Source organism: Dipodomys merriami, unplaced genomic scaffold, assembly GCF_024711535.1.
Source record: "Dipodomys merriami isolate MVZ:Mamm:240054 unplaced genomic scaffold, mDipMer1.0.p SCAF_5, whole genome shotgun sequence".
Taxonomy (NCBI): domain Eukaryota; kingdom Metazoa; phylum Chordata; class Mammalia; order Rodentia; family Heteromyidae; genus Dipodomys; species Dipodomys merriami.
The window spans coordinates 2,962,320-2,988,103 of NW_027206068.1; positions in this window are offsets into that span (position 1 = coordinate 2,962,320).

Consider the following 25,784-nt stretch of genomic DNA (forward strand, 5'->3'; position numbering starts at 1 on the left):
AGTAAGTTCTTGTAAATACACAAAAGAAGAATATCCACATCTTTAGACTGAAAAATAAGAATATCTGTATTAAAGGATATAATGACCAAGTAGCTGGTGGAGATGTGAACTGGAATTCTAAAAAAGTATTTGCCTACAAGACTCAGTATCTTCACTACACTTGACATTATGATTCCACCTGAATGAAAAAAAATCCATTAATTAGAAATAATATTTACTTTATCTAACAATCTTATTTTACTTATCAAACTGAGATAAGATTCACCATCCACAAATTCACTGCCTCTACCAGAACACAATCTCAATGACTACCTTAATATTTGAGGCTCTTTATACATTCAGCCTTGGCCATGTTTCTTCTAATGAATGTATCATTTTTAGAAACTACCAATATCAATGAACAATATTGGGGGATGGAAGGGATAATAAGAGAGAATTAGGAAGGATTGAGACATTTTCCAAATAGAAATGCATCTGACTTCTGAAACTGTAACTCCTCTGTGTATCACCTTTATTATAACTATAACAGGAGGAGGGCGGGGAAACCACTAGTCTCTGTTCAGTGCTGCATTATTCACCATATCTAAAATTATAGAAGTAACCTAGATATTCTCCAGTGGGGAAATGGATAAAAATATGGTGTATATACAATGGAATTTTACTCATTTCTTAGGAAGAATGATAGTGTAGCATTTACAGAAATATGGCTAGTCCTTGATAAAATTAAGTGACTTAAGTTGAGCTCAGAGAGACAAAGGACATATGCTTATATATCATATGTGAAAGTTAGATCTAATTTATAACTCTAAATGTAAACATATGTAGAATCATATGCATATATACACAAATGTATGAACTAAAGTATAGTGTTTGAAGGGGAGGATTAGAATGGTGTAACTCTTTTTTTTGCAACTATCTTACATCCTAACAAAAAGCAGCTGAAAGTTGAGATGTCCAGGGTGTCTGAAGACACCCTGTGGCATATATGTGTGAAGAGAGAAACAGTAGGAAAATACAGTCATCATAGTCAATGTATGTATGTGAAAATGCAAGTAGAGAAATTGAGGGGATAGGTAGGATTGGGAGATATAGGGGAGAATGATGAATGAGGTGGCATGGATCAAGATCCATTGTACTCACAAACTGACCTGTTGAATTGAATCCCCATGGTGCAATTACTAATAACATGAAAAGCAATACCAATGTCATTTTGTGCCTTAGTCATAGTTACAGATGATTTTTTGGCTTGTATCTTTACAGTTTACCTTTTTGTATTAGATCTCAAGTTCAAGCTTGTTTCTAAATTCTTGCTGTCCCTGCCCCCCATACAGATACAAAATAACTTCTGCTGGATGGGTTGTACTTTAGTGTGTATGAAGTAGATATAGAAACTCCACTCTAGTACGATCCAGGAATTATTGTATTGGAGCACATTCTAAGGATATTTTTAATTAAGAAAGTGATTAATTTTTTTAATTTAATTTTATTTTCAAGGTGAAATACAGAGGATCTACAGTCACATACATAAGTTAATGAATACATTTCTTGTTGAACATTGTCACCCCCTCCCTCGTTTTTCTCCTATCTTCCCTCCCTCTCAAATCTCCCTCCCAAGTTGTAAAGCTCATTTCCAACATATTGTCTTGTGAGTATCGCTGTCGCATTGGTTCATCTTCATATACTGATTTGTCTCAAATATTTTGCCTTTAACATGTGTTTGGGCATAGTAAGTAATACCTGTCATCTCATCTTCTCTGGACTGGGAGGATCAGACCAGCTCAAGAAAAAGTTAGTGCAACTTTAATCTGAAAAAAAAGGAAACAAAAAACAACTAAAGATATTCAGGTTTGAGGCTGGGGTTCAGGTGGTAAAGTACTAACAAGAAGCAAGTAGGAAGTCTAGAGTATAAATCTAAGGCAAAATAAAATAGAATATGATCTCCATTATATAAGAGCTGGTATTTATATCATACAATATGTCCTCAGCCATCCTGATATATATGATGTGATTTATACTCTGTACACATTTTTGAACGAAGTACTGCCATGTCAGTTGCATTGATGAGGAATAGAGGCTCAGATCAGACCTGAGAGATGAAATAATGTAATTTTTAAGAACTGGTAATTCAGGGGCAAATCCAAACTCTTTCTCAGTTTGACTCTTTTGCTACATGACAGAACTAACGCTGTTCTGTGATGACGGTAGCAATATATAATAAAATATGCCTACAAATTCCTATCACAATAAATAAAGCAGGAGCAGAATATAGAATATGCTTATGATCCTGGTAAGATTAAGTCTGTTGATCTAATAAATGTCAGGTAATATTTAAAACTATTACAACTCAGGGCTTTTGGGTTAAAGCATAAGTTGCATTGTGCCATGATCATGAAGTCCTGCATAAAATTAAATGTGTTTTGGTTTCACAGTTAAAACTCAGAATTCATGTTAAGCGGGATTCTGAAAGTTATATTTACTAGGTCCCAATATAATTAATAAGTTTGTAATATATCACTTAATCTAAATTATCCCACAATGAGAACATCCTTGAAGTGCTTTCATTAACTTTATTAATGACCCTGACCCTAGATTTCTACAGAAAATGCAGTCCTGATGATTAGTGACTTCATCAAAGCCTAGCAAAAATAATTCCAGAAACTGATTGATAGAGTTTAATTTCAGACAAAGACTCTAAATAACCTCTTTGCTTAACTATGAATGTTTTGGAAACCATACCATTCCTTCAATACAATCTATTAGCATCTGTCTGAACTTTCTTAAAATCATCTTTAATCCAGTGCAACAAACTTAATGTTCACTAGTTTAGATTTTTGTGGAGCCTGTATCTTCATAACTCCATAGAAAATGGTAAGTCAGAAAAAGAGTTTATAGACATGTAAGGTTACCAGCTTTTCTTTTCTTTGCTACTTATCTAAGCATAGCTTGGAAAAATCATAAAATTTCATTAACCTGAAAATTCCTTTCCTTAATTTATTTAATGGGAAAAATTATCCTCTTTCCTGCACACAGTATACATAATAATATGTTAAGAAAAATATTTCAGACTATAGTATTTTAAATAAAAGTTGGTAATTGATGTCTATAGAATCCAAAACCAGGTTTAATTAAATGAGATTTGTCATTCAGAAAACAGAAACAATTCTATCACGTTGTACTATTTAAAACTTATATTCCATGTCTATAGCACACATCAAATAGAAACTTCCACATGAAATTCATGGTGTATATATAAATGAATTTATCAACTACTTTGCCAATTATTTTTAACTAGGCTTAGAAAATAATCCATTGGGAACATTTCTCCCATAGCTCATATGATTTTAATTTTCATTGCAGAGATTGTTTCTTAAGAGTGGTTGAAAATTTAATGCAGCAAGTATACTAATCAAACATAACTTTTCTCCTTTTGGAAAAAAAAGGTTAATATTCCTATTTCTGAGCTGAGCAATTAAGGTACTGTATTCCTCAAGAATGTTCTGCTAAAAATCCAGAGTCTGAAGAGGTCTTTGCATCTGAACTGAGACGAAATTCTCCGCAAGCCATTCATCTGTAAATTGAAAGGCAAGAAGGCAGAGAGGGAACAGAGTGTGACCATCTCCATGAGATGAAGCCCAGAATGATGAGAACTGGACAGAGACCTCCATGGAGCTAACCATGAAGAGGTGGAGGCTTCAGGAGAGAAATGCTTGTGTACTTACCTAGGACAGAGCGGATCATATCATCCAACCCAGGTTTCCTCAAGCTAACCTCCCAAGTACCAAGTTTGAGTAAGAGGCTCACCCCTTGCCTCCACAACATTGGGTATGTAGAGAGGAACCAAGCCATCAGTGACATCATTCAACACCAAGATAAAGGTGCTGGCCACCAATGGCTCACACTTGAAATTCTAGCTACTCCAGAGGGTAAGCTCAGAGGATCTTGGTTCAGAGCCAACCTGAACAGAGATGCCTGTGAGACTCCAGCACCAAGTAACCAGTTAAAAAAGTGGGTCAGGAAGCCTGGATCAAGTGTCAAACAGCAAGCAAGAGCCTGGTGTCAGTGACTCATTCTTGCACACCAAATTGCTCTGGAGACTGAGGATCATGTTTGCAAACCTGGCTGTGCAGGAAAGTCATGGGACTTTTTATCTCCAATGAATCAGAAAAAAAACCAGATGTGGAGCAGTGGCTCAAGTGTTAGAGAAGTGGCCCAAGTGTTAAAGCACCAGTCTTGAGTGAAAACAATTCGATGGCAGTGCTCAGGCCTGGAGCTCAAGCCCCAGGACCAGCACAAAAAGGGAAAGAAGAAAAAATGGAAGAAAGAAAGAAAGGTAGGGAGGGGAGGGAGGGAGGGAGGAAGGAAGGAAGGAAGGAAGGACAGAAGGAAGAAAGGAAGGAAGGAAGGAAGGAAAGAAGGCAGGCAGGCAGGCAGGAAAGAAGGAAGGCAGGAATTAAATCTCCACTCAGGTAGGAGACTTCCTCCCTAACCCAGAAATAGCATTCCTGTCCCTTCTGACGGGAAGACTTGCAATTCTCATACTCTCATTTTGCTTGACTTAAAAATAATTATTTGTGCCATTTCTTAAATGCCAATGAACAATGTGTGTTATCTCCTTAGTCTAAGAAATTTTACTAAAGGAAACAGAGTTATAAATCCCTTGTCCCTTACACATCCCATTTCATTTTATGCTGTCAGGGAGCTTTCTCCTGGAGACCTTCACAGAATAAAGGAAAAGATAACACAAGGAACAACCAAAACCCATTTTCACCTAACACCCCTGTATTTTCAAAGAACTGCTATTGAAAGAGCTGTCCTACAATTTGATGTCTGAAAAAGTTCTAAAACAATTGACATTGTGTTTTGATTTCCACCATTCAATTTTATATTTGTCGCTTTTGTCTCCTACTGCCAGTTTCCTCTGAAGAGTTTATGCATACTGATAAAGTTCGATCTAATTACACCCTCCCACAACTGGGAGGATGATCCAAACTTTAGTTGCTATTTGTTCAGATAATTATTCTGCAATAGAACTTGGGTACTGGCGAGTAATAGTTCTCAGCTTTCCAGCCAAAGTAACCAGAGGTTCTATTTAGAAATTTTGCCATTATTCATCTATTTAATTTGAGAATTGTTTGCAAAGTACTTTCTTTGAGTTTGGTGAGAGTCAAGGTAGCCTTGGAAATGTCTTCCATGCCTTAAGATGCTTTCTAAATCTTATGGCTGTGGCTTGTTGTGTGACAGATTTTAGTTAGAAGCCATTTCTTCCTTGAACAAACATTGGGAAAAGCTATGAATTTGATACAATTTTCCAAGGAAACTATCTTAAGTAAAATCCAGAAAACCCCATCTCCACAGAGATCTGCACCTGGGGGCAGACACATGATTTCCTAGTTATGACTCAGAAAGCTTCCAAAATGTATATGATAGGTCATATTCTGAGGCAGGAAGCAAGATTCTATCTCAAAAACATAGCCAGCAGAAAACAGGATTGTAGATGTGGCTCAGTGGTAAGAACACCTACGTATCAAGAGGAAGATCCATCGTTCAAACCCACGAACTCTAGAGACCATATATATTATTGTGTCTACTTTTATGTTTAGTATAAACAGATGCATTAAACTTTTTTTTTGGTCGGTCGTGGGGCTTGAACTATGGGCTTGGGCGCTGTCCCTGCTCTTCAGCTCAAGACGAGTGCTCTACCGCTAGAGCCACAGTGCCACTTCCAGTTTTCTAGTGGTTTTATTGGAGATAAGAGTCTCATGGTCTTTCCTGCCTGGGCTGGCTTTGTACCGTGATCCTCATAACTCAGCCTCCTGAGTAGCTAGGATTACAGGCGTGAGCCACCGGTGCCCAGCTGCATTAAACTTTTATATGCTAGGTAAATAGATACATTAAGTTTGGGAATAACACTAAATGTCTTTATTTTTATTTTTTAATAAGTTTTTTATTGCAAAAATACTGTACAGAGGGGTTACAGTTACAGGAGCAAGGTAAATGAACTTAAATATCAACATTATGGAAATGGATGTATTGTGGCTCCACCTGCCATTTTGAGAATGTTAAGCAGTAAAATAATAGAGGATTTGTTCCAAATAGAGTTATTTGAAGACTTTGCCAAAGAAACAAAGCAGAATGCATTCCAAATACTTTCCTTGAGTATAAAGATAAATTTACTTTGATTACATTAAGGCAGAAAATTGTTACTGTTGACTGCAGAGTGTTTTCTGACATTTGTTAGGAAAAATTGATCTGTCCAGGAAAAAAAAATGAAGACTATTTTGAGTGAAAGGCAATTGTGTTTGGTCATGTGATTGAACCTCATTTGAAGCTGAATGCATATATAGTTGGAGTCTATAGGATTGATTTTGCTGATACATCCAATGTATTAGCCAAAGTTTATTTCCTCAGGAATCTTAGAAAAAAGAAGATAATTCTTGGAGGAAAAAAGCAGAGGAATAAAACCCTTTAAAAAGAATGCACATTTTGAATATAAGGACTATGGGAAAGATGGTTTCACTATATAGATGCTGTATGGTTGGTTGTTGACTCTCTTTTTATTGTTATCGTCCTTCAGTTATGGGGTGGTCTGTTAAGGGGTTGAGCTTTCACACAAATACAGACAAGAACTACATTGGACTGAGGAGATTGCAAAACTTCAAAACACTGAATACGCTACAAATTTTTAAGAGTGCGAATGAACAGTCGGCCCACATAATTAAATGCACTTGATAAGGGTGAGTAGGAACAGAGGCAACTGTACATGACAGGATAATGGGTTGGAATAAATACAAGTCTCAATTGCAGGATTTTTTTTTTTTTTTTTTTTTTTTTTGTCGGTCGTGGGGCTTGAACTCTGGGCCTGGGCGCTGTCCCTCAGCTCTTCAGCTCTAGGCGAGCGCTCTACCACTTGAGCTACAGCGCCACTTCCGGTTTTCTGGTGGTTTATTGGAGATAGGAGTCTCACGGTCTTTCCTGCCCCGGCTGGCTTTGAACCGCAATCCTCAGATCTCAGCCTCCTGAGTAGCTAGGATTACAGGCATGAGCCACCAGCGCCCGGCTTCAATTGCAGGATTTTTGATGTAAACAGTTAATATATCTCAACTTCAAGTCACAGAAGTAATATTTTAATTAAATAGCTGTAAAATTCCAAGTTCTTTCTATCTGAATTGATTAATTACCAACTTTTTCTTCTTGAGTCTCCAACAGTAAACAAAGCCATTATAAAACCCACACATTCCCACAAGTGGAGGGTGGGCTGTTCTGGGGGAGTCAGAAAGTAAAAAACTGAAGTTTTGTTTCTATAGTTCAATTTTGCACCTAAGCCAAGGCAAAGCTCCACTTCTACCTGACAACTTAAAACTTTGTCACTTATTTTACTTAAAACAGTATTTCTGATTACAGAGTAAACCAGAGGAATTTCCAAGATTATAGACATCAAGCATTTCAAGGTAGAGAAGATAAAATTCTCCCTTCAATCATCTCATAACAGCAATGAATTTTTGATAAACTGGGATTCCTTTGAATTATAATGAGCCAGTGCTTACAAAGTTTTTTTTTCTCTTTTGAGGTAAAGGTCTTAATATATAAGCCAGGCTGGACTTGAATTCATGATCTTTCTAACACCTGGAGGTCACCATGCCCAGCTTATAAAATACCTCATTTTATAAATTATGTTTTGTGGAGAATTGGGCTCTGTGCATGCTTACCTAGATCTTCCTGCCATGAAACTCTACCAGGATTAATCAGCCTTAAACTCCCTCTACTACATCAACATTTTTCAGGATATTCTAATTTTGTATTGACACATTTTTTTTCTCTTTCTAATGATTCAAAATAAATGCCTAACATATGTAGTAGTTATCTTTAATCTGTTTTTCCAAACATTATTTGTAATCAAAGTCAGTGTTTCTCTAATCACAAGGAGATGCTTAATATAACAAAACAGAGTATGTAAAATGGATAACCACTAAAATAGAAAGCCATGCAGTACTGTGAGTAAAGGGTTTACTAATACATGCCGTAATGTAAGTGGATTTCATAAACATAATATTGAGTGAAAAAAGCCAAACAAAACGGAACAACTAAGAACATTGGCCATCATGGTAAGGTGAAAATTAGGCATAAAAACACACAACTACTGCAGATTTCATTGCTCAATTTTCATACATACACACACACACACACATATATATATATATACATATATATATATAATACTTCAAGAATATTCAGCCTTCTTTACCCTGTCTATAATTAGTAATTAACTGTTAAAATTTCTTGCATTTTCAAAAAGATGGAAAAAATTATAAAGTAATATTGGATATAAGTGCGGGTTAACAAAGTTTTTTTATATTAGGAAGTATGTCAAAATTCAATAAAATACTTTTGTATCATCTCATTTGCTTTTCATTTTTCTTTAAACATTTTCTATCTTTCTGTGAAATTATACAAAGTCACTGCAACATATATTACACACAAAAAGGAAAATATAAAAGGGAAAATTCTTCTTGGGTATTTAAAAGACAAAAATCAATTATAACCATTTAAAATTTTAATTTAAACAGGATTCCACATTTCTATCACAGTGTATAACACCATATATGTAATAGTTCTACATTTTTAAACAAATGGAAAGAGGTATTTCTAAATTTAACAAATATTTGTCTGCAAAGGAAATATTTGAAATATGTTTCCTTAGTTACAGATGATACATATTTGTGATAATTGTGATATTTTTCTCTAAAAAATGGTATCTAATCTTGCTTTGCAGGAGAGTTTGCTGTGATATGACCTCTCCTACAAGCCTATTTTGATTCTTCCATAATTTGCTGTCTATGAAACTCCAGAACATAAAGTATCTGTTCCTACAACTTCCTTTTTTCACTCTAAGTTGTCTGCCAGCTGGTGATGGATTGTGTTAGTTACCAAGGTCAAGTTGTTCCCTATAGATAAAAATAATAAGTAACAATCATCCCAAATCCAATATCCCATTTCAATTACTCTTTATCCCCACACTATATCAGTACTGTACACCAGTGGCACCTGTGCATGTGGGATTCAGTATGACAATATTTCCAAGAGTGCTAATAAGTGAGATAATGGAATAGCAGACAGATGGTGGCAAATACGATGGTGGGACATGTAAATAAAGAACAAAATGAAAATTGATTATACAGGGAGTTCAGATTTCTGATACCAATCATAATATCTGTCATTATTTTGTAAAAGTGAAATTCCTATATGCAAGACTAATTCCTAATAAGCAAGACTTATCTTGTCAGTTACAGAAATCTTGAGCTGTCTTTGATAATGAAGGTAACTTAGGGAATCAAAACCACAAGGAACTGAAGGACAAACCTTTCCTGAACTTCAGACACGGGCTCCCTGACTGTGGCTTGGGTGAACTTAGTGATGTGCATCTCTGACTTAACCTCCTCCATATCAACTTCAGTTGTGGAGGTTTGATTCAGAATTTCTATGTTCTTTTCAGGTGTAATTTGCATGTAATTCACCAGACTAATTTTAATTCAATGGTTGCAAACGAGAAGTGAATAATAACAGTATACTGTTGAAAGTTTTTCAACTTTCTATAATGGTAGTTTTCACATTTTTTATGTACATGGACAGTAAAATATACATTTTATGGCATTGTCTTGTACAAGCCCATGGAGTCATTCTACCAATCTGTACATACGAATGACCAATATATTCACCCTTCCATCCATCCATTTATCCACTATTTACCCTTCTATCTCTCGAATTCTCTTGAATAAATTTTCTTCAGATATCAGCACTTTTAAATTGTACTTTTATTACCTTTAAGAAGTTATACAAAGGTGTTATGATTCAACATGTCTGTTTATGAGTACAATAAATCTTCATCACCCCTGTAGAAATCAACTCTTAATATGCATGACCAGTCCTGATTGCCATATTACAGTTTTATTGTAATGAAAAATAATTTTGTTTACAACCACCTAAACAGATTTTAGTACCTTTGGTTGATGGTAAATTCAGTTTGAACAACATTTCCCCAAACATTAATAGTCAATCATATTTGAATGCATTTACATTGTTTAATGTAATGATCTTCCTTGTCATTTTTGTCCAAAATCTCTTTAGTACCATCTCATTCTCTAACATTTTCCAAATAACATGTGCAAACACAAACACATATGGAGACATATACATATGCATGATACTTCATAATTTACTGCTTTGGTAAAAAGATTTTTGTCTTACCTAAGATTTCCTCTTTGCACAATGAATATTTTTTAAAGTTCTCTTATTCAAGTGTAAAAGGGTTGGGGTATACAAAGAAAGCTGGATTAAAAAAGGAGTAAGGAAATCTACATATCTAGATTTTTTTCTTTTGGAAAAAAATGATGTTAAAACCCCACTAAAATTTAGCGACTATGATTGACTTCTAATAATAAATCAGGAATTTTATATTGTCCCCATCATCCTGTCTGAAGAATAATCATTCATTTAAATCGTTTGACCACAGAAAGAAATGTGTTTGACATATCTGTGTAAGTCTTGGGGAAAAATACAATAGTAAGTAACCTCACCTTGGTTTCCTAATGTTTAGGGAACAGTAAGGCAGAGAATAATCTGTTCTCAATTTCCTGAGCTTGTAGTGCTCAGTAAAAGAGAGCCCTAAGTTATTGTTTGTTTTTTATGGAGAGGGTGGCAGAAAGAAAATAGCTCTGTTGAGGTTTTCTAAGATAGCAGACTGATATCTTGGCTGTGAATCCACCATTCACACTCAGTGCTGCCCTCAGGTCTAATGCTAATCAGGGCACCTGGAGAAAGTTTAGTCCCAAACTCCTGAAAGAATCAAGCTGGAAAGAACAGTGGCTGCCCTATTGTTACAGGTGGTGTAGGGCCAACAGTTAAAACCATTTCCATTATCTTCTGTTTGTCCTCATGCCTTATGTAGGTGTATTAAAAGAGTTCAGTGTGCTAAAGAGAAAATTTAGTAGGCTGAATTTTCTAAATTACCCAAGAAAGTTAACACTGGAAGACTTTTAGTGAAAATATTTGATTTCCATCTACCACACTGTATAGAAAATATTTTATCTTCCATAGAGTTTCCTATTTAAATGATAATTTTTATAGCCCAAATTAATATGCACTTTCTCTCTGCTTCTCCTACACCAAATGCATGTTTGAAATTCTACTCTCACTTCTGCAAGTCATTGAGTGGAGGAAAGATCAGAATTTGAAACAAAATCCAGTGTGTTACTGACAAAGTACTTATAATAATAAAAGAAAATAATAATAATAATATGTTTAATGCATATTCATGAGAAGCAATGACATCTCACTAAAAGAGAAGGAGTCTGTCATCTTTCATGGATAAAATCTTCTTGCTTCTCCTTATCCATCTCACTTGAGATGATTTGGAGTAAATACTTTTTCTATGTAGAAGCAGAGATCTGATCAGACCTTTGACTGGACCTTTAATAAGAAGAAGCAACCCAAAGATAACACTTTCCCCTATTACTTTTCATATGAAGGCCAACATGTCACGGTTGGCGTGGGCACCTGCAGAGCCCAACTCAGGTAAGATCAATTGCAGCAAACCAGCTTTCTCCTCAACCTGCTCATGCTGTACCTGTAACGTGAACTTTTACATTTGAAGGCAGTACTCAGCACTCTGCCACTTTGAAAGGACACATGCTTCTGCTCCACTAAGGCCTCTGTTTTAGCCTGAAGTAGAGAAGTTTGCCATATGGATTATGCACTGCAAAATCAGCATGTGCTTGCACAGACAAACCAAATTGTCTGTTTCCATTAGGCTACTGAATATTTAGGCATGTTATTTAGTCAAGCCTTCTTTTATTAAGAACTTGGGCAATTGACTGAGTTAGATTATTTTATTTTTACTAATATCTTTAAGGAGGTGTACAAAGAAGTTATTGTTTCACAGAGCAGTTTATGAACACAATGTATCTTGTTCAATGTCACCCCTTTGTATATTCCTTACTTTTATTGTGAAAATAACATACAGAGGGGTTACAATTACATGGGTAAGTACATTTCTTATCAAGCATGGTAGCCTCCTCCTTTGATTCCCCTTCCCATCCCTTCCCATCTACCCCCTCTTTCCCTCCATCCTTCCCCCCCAAAGTTGTAAAGTTTGTTTTTCGACATAACAACTTGTATATCTCATTGTTGCAATGGGTCCAGCTGTATCCCTATTTAAGAGATTTGTTTTTTTCCCTTCCACTCCACAAATTATACCAACATCAAATACAGTGAAAAAAGGGGTTATACCGTGGGGGAGGAATATACAAAGTAACAAAGAAATCATCTTATGAATGTGTTATAAACAATTGCAAGAAAGAATAAAAAACATTTGAATACTTATCTTGGGGTTCATTTCACTTAACATCAACTTATTTGAACTTTTCTGCTTGTCTTAGACATATACTAGTTATTGCAAATAAGAGAAACCATGGGACCTATGTTTCTTTGGTCCTGACTTACTTCACTTAATATATTTTTTTCCAAGTCTTTCCATTTCCTAACAAATGGGGCAATGTCATTCTTTCTGATGGAGGCATAGAATTCCATTGTGTACACATACCATATTTTCTTGATCCATTCATCTACTGAGGGGCATCTGGGTTGGTTCCATATCTTAGCTATGGTAAATAATGCTGCAATAAACATAGTTGTGCTGGTAGCTTTAGTATGGTCTTGTTTGTGCACATTTGGGTAAATGCCCAAAAGTGGGATTGCTGGGTCATAGGGGAGCTCTATGTGGAGACTTTTGAGGAACCTCCATACTACTTTCCAAAGTGGTTGAACAAGTTTACACTCCCACCAACAATGCAGTAGGGGTCCCTTCGGTCCATATTCCCTTCAGCATCTGTTGTTATTGGGGCTCATGATTATTGTCATTCTAACTTGGGTGAGGTGGTATCAGCCATACAAAGGACAAGGATCTCATATGTAAAATATACCTGGAACTCAAAAAAATAAATCCCCCAACAACAAATCCTCAAAGAAACAACTGCCCAATAAACAAGTGGGCTAAAGACTTAAAGAGAAACTTCTCTGAAGAGGAAAAAAGGATGGCCAATAGACACATGAAGAAATGCTCAACCTCTCTAGCCATAAAAGAAATGCAAACCCTTTGTAAATTCTTATCCATTCTCATCAATTCCTTCATTTTTCTTAATTTTGTAAGATACGTATTGAATTTTTTTTTACTGAATTCCTTCCACTTTTGTCTCTTCATTTATCTATTCCAATTCCCCTTGATCTTACCTTACCTTTTCAACTACCCCTTTCTTGTGGTTTATTTTATTGACCTTTGATTTAGCTTTTCTAAAGACGTACACCGAATTTTTCCCTAAATCTACCTTATTTCAGCTAATGCATTTGCATAATCTTGCATACCACCCAACATAGTATTTATTTAAGTGTTTATAAACTAATTGTAGCTTCAATATATGTAACCTTTGTTTTTCTGGGCCTGACTTACTTCCCTTAACATAATTTTTTTCAGGTCCTTCCATTTCTTTGGAAATGATGCAATATTATTCTTTCTAATGCATGAGTAAAATTCCAATATATGTACACACACACACACACACACACACACACACACACACACACACACACATACACATATCACATTTTCTTGGTCCATTTATCCATTTAAGGGCATTTGGGCTGATTCCATACCTTAGCTATGGTAAATAGTGTTGCAGTGAACATGGTTGTGTGGTGGCTTACTATATTCTGGTAATGGAATCTATTACATAAATGTTCAGGAGTGGAATTACTGGATCATTGGGTAGTTCCATGTTCAATGTTTTATATATCTCATCATTCCTTGGATTTGAGCTGATCCCTAGCTGGGCAGGAAAAATAAACTTTATAACCTTAATAGCCTATCAGAATCTACCCACAGATTTTCACTGTTTTCTCTTGCACAAATTTAAATAGCACACAGGGAAAATGTGACTTAAAACTTTATCCACAGGGCAAATGTTACATTACCAGTTTTTCAATTGCTATTCACCTTACAGGACCTTCTTAGTTATTGAGAAGACACAAATCAAAAATAAAATAGGAAGAACAAAAATCATATTGTGTACGAGAAGGTCAGAATAAATTCTCCATTACATTTTTTCATTGAGAAAACTATTGGAATCATCAAAACAAAAATTGCATTTTAGACACTTGGATGCACTGTGTATAATGGAGTTTGAGGAGGGTAAAGATCAAAAGCATTGGTGGGGAGGGAATTATTTGGTTAATAGCAGGAAATATCTAAGTCTTTATAGACCAATAATCATATTCAGAAAGTTCCAGAGTCACCCCACTTGACAGAAAGTGTTGATCGCAGACTACAATCATCGGTATTTTAATTACAATCTAGCATATATTTTATGTATGCCCAATGTAAAAATAAACATTTAGATAAAGCATGGACTACAGAATGCAACAATTAGTTCTGGAAGGAAACCTAGCTTATATGTTAAGGATTTCTGATATGAAAATGAAAAAATGAAGTGGCAAAATCTGAAGGCAATATTTTTTGATGCAATCTCCACAAGAAATGTTCCTAGTGATAACTTTTGCTGAAGAAATACATATTTGACTAGAATTCTTTTTAATTAAGAATCTGATTAAGGACAGAATCATTTATAAAAATTTTCAATAATCATCAGGGACTTAAATTTATTCAGATCATTATTATTATTAAGATTATTCAGAAGGATGATGGAAATATTCTTGCAAATATACATACAGAGTAGATACCTCAAAATATTGCATGGCAGGGCATGAGGCAGCCATGGGTCTAGAATACTAGGGAGATCAAAAGCTGGTAGGGGAAAAGACAGAAATACGGCAGTCCCCAGAGAAATGCAATTACACCCAACACTTGATCTTGGAATTCTGATCCTTGCCATTCATAGAGAATAAACTTTCTCCATTTTTCATTGCACAGTTTGAAGGCCTAGAAACTACAACAACATCTACAGAATATGCTGGTGAGGACATATTTATGTGTTGATATTAGTTTTAAACTGTCTTCACTATTTCATCTGCCTACATATTTGCATCTATGTTTGATATAGTTCACTCTACAAAAAACTGAAAATATTAACCCCTTTTTAGACTAACTTCCATATTTTGAGTACTGATTTTTTTTCCCAATCTGAGTTTGAACTCAAGGCCTTCTATGCTTTTGGCAAATACTCTTTTACTTCAATCATACCTCTTACCCCGTTTTTGCTTTTGCTTAATTTTTTAAAGTCTTCTTTTTTTTGTTTTTGGTGTTTTCTTTTTTCTTTTTATTGGCTTGGTACTTAGACTACAATCTGAGGTCTCAGACTGCAATCTTTCAGCTATATCGCTAAAGCAGTGAGATTACATGGGTCAATCAACCTGCTCAGCATGTTTGTTGAGATAGTGGATTCTTTCCTCACTAATACTTTGTCCAGGCTGGCCTCTAACTGTGATATTCACAAACTCTGCCTTCTGAATAGGAGAAATTAGAAGTATGCACTACCATGCCTAGACTTTATGTACTAATTTTCATATATAATATATGATTTATACCTTTCTGTAAGAGTTATCTGTTTTCAGTCATACATTTGTCACTTAGGATAGCATTGTGGATTTAGAATTATAAGTAGAAATTATACCTATAAAATAAAAGTATCTGCTGCATGTGCCATGTTTTAAATATTATTCTTGCTGGGTGCTGGTGGCTCATGCATGTAAATCCAAGCTAATAAAGGGGTTGAGATCTGAGGATCTGAGGAAAGTCTGTTAGACTCTTATCTCCAATTAACAATTAGGAAATGGGAAGGGGAGCTATGATTTAAAGTGGCAGAGTGCTAGCCTTGAGTAAAAGAGCTCAGGGATGCTGCCCAGCCCATAAAAATAATTAAAATACTAAATATTATTCTTGGTTTTTTAGAAAAATGAGGTAAATTCAAAGGATCTTAACATTTAGATAAGAGGATATTTCAAAAATATCTTAGGTTATATACACTTGAGAGTAATTTTTGTAGAAAGATCATAGCTTAAGTATATGAACTTTTTAATACTATGATTTTGTATAAATCTCATGGATAAATTTAGCTCCATTTTGCTGAGAAAATATTTTCTCAACATACAAATTTAACTTTATTGTTCTATAGTAACAACAATGACCGCAATAGACACAGTGATTACTATCACTAATTGAGCTCTTTATCATTTGATCCATACTGTTAATATTCTACTTATATCAAATGTGCCCTTTACAAAAGCATCTACAAGATCCTCCCAACTTTCCAGTCAGACAGAAGCTGGAGTCTTCAATGAATCACATTTTCCTCAGTTTTAGCACAGAATGTAGCCCCAAGCAGAAACTGCAACCCTGCTGTGTGTGAGATTTTTACCTGAAGTATCTCCAAGTCTGCATCTGAATGATTTTTTTTTCCATCTGCGGGAAGGACTTGTTATCTCACATAGACATAATGTAAGTTTGTGATGGGTATTTGCACCAAGAATGAACAACAACAACAAAAAATGCCAAGTGAAATGGATGTTTTTCACTCACAGGAAAAATCCCATGGAAGCAGGGCCAGGGCAGCATGCCTGAGTGGCTGGGATGCTGACAGGGTGGAGACTACACAGGCACCTGACTCTGCCCAGGAATTGCATTATTTATTCACTGTCACTTGGTTTTGACATGGGCTTTTCCCTTGCTTGGAAGCTAACGTGCAATACACACATTTGACACAAATGAAACAGCTTCCTCTCTATTCTTTTTGAAAGAAAGCAGTACAATTTTATTATTTAAAAGATTGAAATGCAACAATGACTAGTCACAATACACTATGTTGGAAATGAACTATACAACTTGGAGAGGGAAGTAGAGGGAGAATGAACAATGGGAGAAAACAAGGGAGGAGGTAACAATGTTCAACAAGAAATGAACTCATTACCTTACTTATGTAACTATAACCCCTCAGACATCACCCATACGGTACAATAAAATAAACTTTAATAAATTTAAAGAAAAGTTGAAATGAACCTATCTTTTCTTACTTATAGTCACTTCTTTAAGAAATGAATGATTTCCTAGGCAAACATAAGAAGATACACCCTGCTTCTATTTTTATTAATTTATTTCTTTGTGTTGAGAAATGAATCTAGGTCTGCATTCCTGCTAGGCAAGTGTTCAACCAGATAGCGCTACCAACCCTCCTCCACTCCAGCAACATCCAGTAAAAATTGAACAAGGAGACATATCCTTTTCCTATCCATCTAGACAGATATTTCTCACAGGTATAAACTCTGGCCAAATTCTATTAGTCAGTATTGGTTTCTTAGCATTTGTTTATCATAGCCAAAAGGAAAGAATAATTTCAAGGACACATGATAGTTTCAACAGGGAAATAAATAAGAGATGCTAAGTGGACTACAGCTTTACCGATAGCTAGTAGCAATGCAAGCACCATGAACCTCCTTTGAGAATCTGTAGAACCCTATGTCTAGCATGCACTTTGGCAACAGGGCTTTCTTCTCCTCTTTTCTTCTGGGCTAACTTAGGCTTCCTTCTTTCTGGGCTTCCCAATTTATCTACCCAGGCCACCTTACTTATTATAGTCCTATGTTGAAAAGCTGTGTCATTGTCCTCCTACATTTTTGTATGATTGATTATACACTATATCATATAGACTTTGTGGAAGTCTATCCTCCCCCATCCCAACTTGCAATGATGACATGCTTCAGCTCCCCTCCACTATGCTCCCTAACTGGGTTGCTTTAGTCCACACCAGTGTTATTTAGCTTTGGTTATCAGGGCAATATAATCTGCTGTCCTCATTAGAAAAGATGAGGCAGGGCGATTTGCCATGTACATTTGCGGTTATCAATCATCACAGTCTTTAATGTTGTCAAAAACATGCTCATGATAATCCACCAACTTTATCAACTCTGCTCACGACTCCACATCTCCTCACTGTTCCAGTATTAGTAAACAGCACCAGGAAGCATCAATTCTAAAAAAACTCTATTGTTCATTCCTTTTTCCATCACACAATCTCTTTTCTAAATTACTCAAGAAATTGGCTACTTCCATTTACATTCAAAATATCTTGTTAATATTACCCCCTTTCTGTTTCCCTAGCTCCCCTAGTACTAACCACCACATTGTCTCAGTGTTCTATGTAAAAGCTTCTTAAAAGAACACTAAATTGTAACAACGAGATGTACAAGACACTACCTTGAAAAACGAACTTTGCAATTTAGGTGGGGAGGGGGGCAAAGGGGAAGTGTAGTTGTGGAGGTGGGAGGGAAGGGATGGTAGGGGAAAAACAAAGGAAGAGGTAACAATGCTTCACAGGAAATATACTCATTACCTTGCCCAAGTAACTGTAACCTCTCTGTACAGTATTTTTATAACAACCTATTTTTAAAAAGAATACAATGTATTCATTGTTCATGTCATTGCTCTTTGTTCATAGTATTTTTAAAGGAAAATAATCTCTCTGCTTTCATTTCATGGAGTTCATTTAGATAAATACTACTTTATATGATCAGAAGCACTTAGGTATTGCATTTTTTCTCTCCCTCCCTTAAGAGTATCTTCCTTTGTTCTTACTGGGTGTAAATGCGTAGACTTCTGTATAATTTATCATGTTGGAACGATCTTTTTAAATAAAATATTCAAACATGATTGAACGTTTTGGTTGTGTTCAAATACTTTCAGAAACATAAGAAAGTCATTTAGTCTACTATGTGTGCTCTTAATGGAGCATGAAGTTAAGATCCAAGTACTATCCCTTAGCTTTCACTCAATGCTGTTGCTTTATCACTTGAGCAATAATTTAACTTCTGGCTTTTTGGTAGTTAATTGGAGGAAGGAGTCTCCTGGACTTTCTTGCCCTGGCTGCCTTCAAACTGTGATCTTCAGATCTCAGACTTCTGAGTAAGGAAGGATTACAGAGATGAAACTCGGGTACCCAGTTTTACCAATGTCTTACTAAACCTTGGCACACAGCACAATGTAGGTTCTGCTGAAGTCCTTTCTGCATACTTCATCTTCAATCTATACTACAGAGTCTTAGCTTGCTATGTATCACTTGCCTTGCCATTCACTTATGCATTACTTCTCATCAATCACTTCTCAGTTTGGTCTCACCTTAGAAAAGGGACCTCTTTGGAATTTCACTGCAAACCAATTTTCTTACCATATAATCTCACAATGCCTATCATTTCAATTGCATGGTGCTTAAATTGTTTCTTGTTCAATATCCATGCTTTCAAGAACAGGGCTATATTCTACCATCTATTCAAGTTCCACAAATACAGTTTAAATATTGCCTTTTGGTCGATGTTGTTTGCTTAGTGTCTAAAGCTGTTGAAGTACACATTCAATAACATTTGCTGAATGAATAAATAAATACCATCAAACAATGATAATCCCTCCATGTGAGCTCCTCTTCTGACCATATCCTCCAATGTCCAATTCAAAAACCATCCTATTTATAATGCTACTTTCCTACATTCTGTGAAGACTTAATCACTTCATTCCTCAAGTTCCTGGTAGAGTTTATTGACCTGATTCATGGGAAAGGCATTGGAGTACTTATGAGCTTTGTCAAGTAGTAGACATTAATTTCTGGGATGAAAAATTAGAAATGCCTTTATTGCTGCTTTCATAGTGTTTGTATTGTTAATTTTGTCTATGTTTCTCTCTCTTTCCCTCTTTTCTTTCTCTAGACATATACACACATAATCATCACACATATTTAAATAAATAAGTATCAAGTGGAAATTGATGAAAGTCATTCTGAAAAAGCAAAACATAATTTTAAAAAATCCTTCTAAAGACAGATGCAGAGTAGAATCTAGACAATGCACATCTGGGTCAAAGCTGGGATTAGTACACTAGGATGAATTAGAAGAATTTCTCAGCATAATAAGTTGCTATTTAAAAATTAATTTTGATTTTTTTTATTATTTTCTTTCTATTACTGCCTCAGATTCAGAAGTATTGTTCAGTTACACTGTTCTTTACAGTGCTTTCATATACAGTCTTAGGATTACTAAAAGGATATGAATTATTTTCAAAAACAAAAACAAAACTTGTACGGATCTGTGTAGGATTTAGTTTGCATAAATGTGTTTGAATATTTGATAGTGTTGAATATCTGAGTTAGCACAGAATTTGCTGAGATCTAATTTCTCCCAAAATGGAAAATATGGAGGTTAATAGTCTCATTCATTGAGCTAACACTCCTAACAGCCCTCATCATCCATTTGTCAGGGATGACACTTCAGCCACTGACAATATAAGATTTTTTTATTTCAAAAGATGGGAGAAACAAAACTAGACATAATAGACTGTATTATGAAAGTAGTTACAAAATTTCAAAAAAAACAGACATAAATAAAACCTTTAATAAAAGAACAATCTCTGTGACCTAATATACAGAAGAGTTAAAAGCATACTACAAGGGAAAAGGCCTTTCATATACTTTATTTTAACAAGAGGTGACTGGGCATGGTGCGCGCGCGCACACACACACACACACACACACACACACACACACACACGAGACTAATGTATGATATTCACAAGTCACAAGAAAACCAGCTTGGACTTAGAAATAAAAAGAAGTAAAAGAAAAAGAAGAAGAAGAACAGATATGATTGTGGGATGGAGACAGAGTCTGGGAATAAAGCTACAAAACTGAGTTCAATGGAGGTATCATTGATTTCATGGTAACTCTGCAAGAACAAAATTGGAGTACAGCCCACACCCTAGAACAAAAACCTACTGACAAACCCAAAACCAAGACCTCAGAAGAGACAAAACTTGTATTTGTCTTATAAAACACTTGACATTTCTATAGCTCTTTACAAACTAAGGCTACGACCATGTTTATTCAAGTCAAGTTGACCAGACAGTAATGGAGCTGACTTTTAAAACAAGGTTCACAATAATTTTAAGGTTCATAACATAATTCAAGTTCTTTACAATTTGTTCCAGTACCATGTTCATGATTTGAATAATAAATAAGAGAAAAATGTATTTCCTAGTCAGCAACGGAGAAAGCATATAATACAAAGCAAACCCTAGTGACCTACAAGTAGAGATGAGACAAAGCAGATGCAAAAAGGTAGCAAAGAATTATAAGGAGGTGCTGTTTTAATAAGTGAAGACAGAGGCAGAGTCAGGCAGACATGTAGAACTATAACAGCAACAAAACTGCAACACTGAAAATGCAAATAACTGAATTGAAGGCTTCTGAGTGGTCCTAGTAATAGAACAGGGGAAACAATTCTGTAAATAAATGGATTGAAGGCTTCTGAATGGTCCTAGTAATAGAACAGGGGAAACAATTCTGTAAATAACTGAATTGAAGGCTTCTGAGTGGTCCTAGTAACAGAACAGGGGAAACAATTCTGTAAAAATGAAGTTGGGACACATGCTGGCTTTCCTGGGAAGGAGGATAACATGGAGACTGGAGTAAAACCATGGAGTAAAACTATTCTTTGTTGACTCTTCATTGAGGGCTAGCTATGTTCTGAAGTAGGATTAGCCTTGTGTGAGGCAGTTTTCTACATTGAAGTCATTGTTAGAGCCTTGAGCAAATACCTACTTCTTGACAGTATTCCAATAACTTAGATGAATAAATCATGAAGGCAAATTTGGTTGGATTACCAGAGTAAGCACTGTTGTCTCCGATTTGCATCCCCTTATCCTCACTTTGTATAAGATAGACTTTTCAGGATATCAAGGGGTCTAGGTGGGTCATATAGCAGAGGAATATTTCCAGAATGAGACACATGCCCTGAGACTGGATTTGGTGTGGGTACTTCAATGAATTATCTGTTGTCTTTTCCTGGTATTGTGTCTGCCTTTCCTTTATTGTCAGCTCAAATTTCTGCTTATCATGATGGCTCCTTTCATGACATGATTTAGATTTAGTTACAGGCCACCAAATTTTCTTCAAACTTGGGTGAGGAAGCACCAAGACAAGCTGAAGGAAACAGGTTTGGTGCTCTCTCAGCAGCCCACCTAACATCCTGAAGGACACAGTCAGGTATGCATCCAACCATGATGACTCTTTCTCTCATTGGTTCTCTGTAAAGGCCAGCAGCAGGACTGAAACTATGTCCCACCATCTCAATGATTTCCCTGATGCAGGTATAGACAATTTGGTAACAAAGAACTCTAAACCTACTGAACACAGAGCAACAGAATTGGCAGGTGTAAACCCTGAAATGAATCGATAAAATTGATAAAAGTTTGAAGATACTACTTCCTCCCATTTCTTAGATATACTTGTTTTCTATTAGTCATAGAATAGCACCATATCACTGCCATTGATTGAAACACACACACACACACACACACACACACACACACACACACACACACACACACACACAATGTCTTCTTCATAATTGCACTTGATCTACACAAGCATTGTCTAGAAGTTAGAGCATTACTTGTACCTGTAATCAAACCCATTCTGTATCATTTTATCGGATGGCAGTAGATCTTATTTTTATAGAAGAAGATACATTTCCTTATAAGTTAAACTTTGTTGAATGCTTGCCAGGAGAAAAGGTACAGGCAGAACATACGATCTACACGTGTTGTCCTTGAAGACAGAAGTCTTTATCAAGCGAATATAAATTTCTGGTTTCACTTAGGACTCTTTTATTAGGGAGGAACAGGTCACTTTTGCAAGGTGAGAGGTTTCAGAAAAGTATAGGGATTAAAATTGCTTGGAACACTCACACAGATAGTCTCATTCTTGTTTCAGAATCATTCTTTATCAAGCAGGGTATATAGTGCTTTGCATTGCCCAGATGACTTGTTTGGGAGATCTGGCTTCTTCCAAACCATTGTTGCTTTTACTATTAGGCCCCAGGTGTGACTCCCAGATTATTCTCCTATCCAGATTCAGAAAATAGGCATCTCTTTTTATACAATGATGACACCATCTGGTTTCTGCATTTAGTTTCCATTTGCTAATCAATTACTGTCAGCCTCAGCAATGGCCACTTCCTTCACCATCCTTATGCCATCTAGTTATTACATATTTTGCAATTGTCAGATTTTACCAGCTAATGTGGTCCATGCCAGTGTTAGAACCTCATGTTCCCAAAACAGCACTGTTTAGCAATTGAATGACAATTCTACTGTACTGTCACAGGTTGGGTATTCTTCATCACTGAATGACAACATGTCCAGCTCCAAAATCCCATTTAACCTTTTACAGATTTGGATCATTTCCAGGCATAATTTGTCAGAGTGTTGATACTCCAGGTAGAAAAACAATGGCATTGCAATTAACAGGCAGGTGAATCATTAGTTTGCATGATGTAATCGTGATCTTGAATAATGTTGGAAGATTTGGCATTAAAACAAATCTGAGTCACAGTACAGGCTGTAAGCCATGCCCCTGGCAGTCTCTACAACTGTGGTGCCATGTCATCTGTCTGGCTTTGGGGGAATCCTCTTACCTTTATCTTATATGCTGGTCTAACACGGAGTGTCAGATGTTCAAGAAAGGAATTACATAGAATTGTGACTATGCAAATAATTCTGTACCTGATAGCCATCATCTGGCAGCACAACCTAGAAATACGGGGAAGTTCTGGGTGCCACATGAACAGCTGTCACAGTCATGTCTCCAATGTTTCATTTCTAACAAACATTATCTCCTGCAGGATATCAGTGCAGACAGCCATGATGGCCTTCATGCATAGTTTTCATTAAACATTTTCTGAAAGAGCAGACATACAATGTAGTCTGATTTCACCTTGGTTTTGTTCCCCCCACACACACCTGATGAGAATATTACTCATTTGAGGAAAGTTTACAGATTTGTGGTTATCTACCACCATCTGTATTTGTGTATTACTAAGTTCATTTTGAACAGACAAGAATGCCATCCAATCCATCTTCAAAATTTATATACCATCATGCGATAAAGGTATATTTACTAGATCAAAATGGGTAAGTCACCTTTCATTTAGAAAATTTACTTTTTTATTTTACTCATGAGTTATTTTACTATGAGGTACTGAATTTTTTTGGGGGGGGGTCTGGTCGTGGGGCCTGAACTCTGGGCCTGGGCGCTGTCCCTCAGCTCTTCAGCTCAAGGCTAGCATTCTACCACTTGAGCAACAGCACCACTTCCGGCTTTTTTCTTTTTTCTTATGTGGTGCTGAGGAATCGAACCCAGGGCCTCATGCATGCAAGGCAAGCACTCTACCACTGAGCCACCTTCCCAGCCCCGAGGTACTGAATATTTGTCCATAGTCAACAATCAGTTTCATAAAAACAACCCTCTATTCCTGATTAAAATGATTAAATATAACTTATTATTAATTTGTATTTGGTAAAAAAAGAATAGCACCTCATAGTAATGTTTTCAATAAATGTATTAAATTTTGTATTTAAGGTGATTTTGGGTGTTCTGTATGTATCACTTTCTCATATACAAAGTCATTTGGGTCAATTTGCTAAAACCTCTTTCTCTAATAGACATCCTTAAAAAAGATAAGGGAGTATCCATCTAAGATCTATCAACAGTAAAGGTAATACTTCACAAGTGATAACAGGTCTGCAAGAGAACAATCTTCTATTTACATGAGTTGTATTTAACCTTCATGTAAGAGGATCCAATGTTCTGGTTTCTCACGAGAATCACAGACATAAGAATAAACCAAATGTGTGAAGGGCTGCTTCTAAGATGTGCACAAAACAAACACTGACATGTAGATCTCTTAACTCGGCATTCTTGCAGACCCTGTATCTTTTCTCCTGTTTTCATCTGCTTCCATGCCAAGTAGGAAGGGTGGTGATGTTCAGCAAAGTAGTCAAAAATGTTACCAACTCCTGTATCTCTAAACCAGACTGAAAGCTATAGTTAACATTCATGGCAAAGTCAACCATACAGAAGTATTACAAGGCTAAAGTTCACAACCAGCTTTCTTTTATTTTAATAACTGCAATTGTAATTAAGAAAAAGTTCCAATTTTATTGCTCATAGAAAAATATTAATGGTGCAAGAGATACCATGGTAGGAGGAGAAAGAACTTCCACAAAGATTGGAGAACTGGGAACTTTCACTTATAAATCAGTCTCTCAACTTTAGGAAAGAGTTACAGATATAGGATAGAGAGATAGGGAGGGAGAGATAGGGGATAATAAATGGAGAGATCCTAATGTAATTTTTGAAGGTGATCTCTCTCCTGTAAGTCTAGATACTACTTCTTTCATTTCTTTTATTTTTGTTGTTGTTGTAAAGATACTGTACAAAGGGGATACTGTTACATGAGTAAGGAAATGAGTACATTTCCTATCAAGCATTGTTAACCCCTCCTTTGTTTTTCCCCTACCATCCCTTCCATCCCCACCTCCTCAACTCCTACCCCCCACCCCTCCAGGAAGTTGCAAAGTTCGTTTTCAACATAGTGTCCTGTAGGACTCCTTGTTACAATGGGTCAGTCTGTAACCTTGTTTCAGTATTTTGTTATTTTCCTTCCCCTCCCCAAATTAGAAAAATGTATATATACGATGCAGGGCACCAGAATCAAATATGGTGACAACAGGGGTTATACCATAGGGGGAAGAGCATAAAAAAATAAACATAAAACTCACATAGTACATTAAAAACAACAGCAACAAAGAAAAAAATTCTTGTGTCCTTATCTTGGGGTTAATTTCTCTTAACATCATCTTACATGGTCATATGTACATAGCTTTTGAGCTCTTCTGCTTGTCTAGT